The following is a 2,261-nucleotide window of genomic DNA, read 5'->3' on the forward strand; positions in this document are numbered from 1 at the left end:
GTATGTATATATATATATATTTCGTCAGTTAAACACGTACTATTCTACGTGAATTGGACTTCATTTTTTTTTTATATATATCTTTATTAAGAAACATTTCTCATGGTTCAAAAAGACAAAATGGTACAGATGTTGCCTTGGAGGCAGGCGAGAGAGATGTGCTGGAACAGCCACTGCGACTCACGTGGCTCGTACTTACAGACAGCCATCTCCGCCCCTATTGCGGTGAGCAGGGATATGGTTCGGGAGCCAAGAACGCTGGCGGTCTCCACAGCTCGACCATAAACTTGTCGGAGAGCGACCGATACCTTAACAATTTGCTTTTCTTAGCCTGACAAGCAGCGGAGCCTGAGCTGATGGCTGACCACACCTAATTGCCGCTGGAGAAAGTATCACAGCTTGTGACAACCAGATGAGCCCACCGCTACTGAACGGGAAAATTGTTATACCGTCCGTCCTTTTACCGTTCCCTCGGTGTAACCCCGCTGGCTCGAGGTGGGAAGAGAAGCCTGCGGCGTCTAGGCCATTCTTGTGAAGGGCAGCATAGCGTGGAAGACGGCCAACACAATGACGCAAGACAATGAATGGAGACCGAAAGAATACACAGTGGATCCGCAGCGGCATTCATGAAACTCACAGATCTGGAGGTCAAGCCTCAAAGAAACGCTGATGCGAAGATACTCGCTATCAAGCTGAGTGCCAGTTGCGAGTGATGGCACTGCATTGAGTGAAGATCCATTGTAAGTTTCGGAGGCTAAGCGGACACATGCCCGACGGTGATAGTCAAGTCGACGCACGAACTCATCTGCGATCATGCTACACTGGATGGCATCCCATTTCTTATTTAAAAGGACCGGACGTTCATATAGGGGAGAGGGCGTGGGCGTCAGCAGGGTGCAGGCCGAGCTGACTCCGTGTCGCGTAGGCCACCTCGCGTTCCCCAATCAAGATAGTTCAGTTGTGTTGCGAAAAACACTGGAAATAAGGTCACGGCAAGAGGTCACCTAGGAGAAAAAAGCCAGTGAGACGGGATATCGAAGGCCGAGGCCGAGGCCGTTATATTTGATGAGTAAAGCGGCCTGTTATCATTCAGTGTCGTCGAATCGAACGTTGTATATCTCTTCGGCGGTTCGTTGGATACAGGCATCGAGATATGTGAGGAGAGATATGTGACTGTAGCAAGGGGCACTTCAGAGGGGTGTACAATAGCCTCGGCATGGCGAAGCAGTTCTTTAACAGAAGCAATGCCGCATGGGCGTCGATCCCATTCAATCTGTATGTCAATCTTTCAAGCTGGAAATATTTAGAGCTGAAAGTGGAGGACTGAGTCCCACAGCGTGGCACCTTAGGCAAGTGTCTTCTACTATAGCCTCATGCTGACCATGCTGTAAGAAACCCGCTGTATCTATGTAGTCATGTATGTATATATGTTTGTATGTATCCATATATATATATATATATCACACATCCAAAACGGAGACGAACACCATTCCTCCATGTGATCGACTTACGATATTAAGATATTAAGTTATTTTCTAAACATGAAACCAATGGTAACCTTAATACAGAATAAAGAAATGCGGTGTTGGGCACTTATTCTCATTGTGTGTGTGTGTGTGTGTGTGTGTGTGTGTGTGTGTGTGTGTGTGTGTGTGTGTGTGTGTGTGTCTTTATGTCTGTGTTTGTCCTCATTCACCGTTTGACAACGGTGCTGGTGTTTTTGTGTCTCCTTAAATATAGCGCTACGGCAAAAGAGACCGATAGAGTAAGTACTAGGCTTTAAAAAGCAAGTACTGGTGTCGATACACTCCACTAAAATTTCAAGACGATGCCCCAGCATGACCGCAGTCAAATGATTGAAAACAAGCGAAAGATGAAAGGCTAAAAGTCTGTGTGGCGCGTGTTTCCACTTCAAAGATATCCTCGAATGTTGCATTCGGTTACATCCAACTGGTTTCAGTTGCCAACAATACAGGATATGCAGAAGGAAGACGTGTCGGACAGAGATTTTATGCAAATACATTGTGGATAATACTGTAATACGATCTTTGTGGATACATAATTCTCAATTCTCATTTTAACACCGCATACATACAATCATACATACATACATACGTACATACATACATACATACATACATACATACATACATACATACATACAAACATACATACATACATACATACATACATACATACATACATATACCGACTGCTATTTTCAATAAACATTGGTGCTTTGTTGTACTACTACTTTATTT

This window comes from Octopus bimaculoides, chromosome 18 (genome assembly GCF_001194135.2).
Source record: "Octopus bimaculoides isolate UCB-OBI-ISO-001 chromosome 18, ASM119413v2, whole genome shotgun sequence".
NCBI classification, from domain to species: domain Eukaryota; kingdom Metazoa; phylum Mollusca; class Cephalopoda; order Octopoda; family Octopodidae; genus Octopus; species Octopus bimaculoides.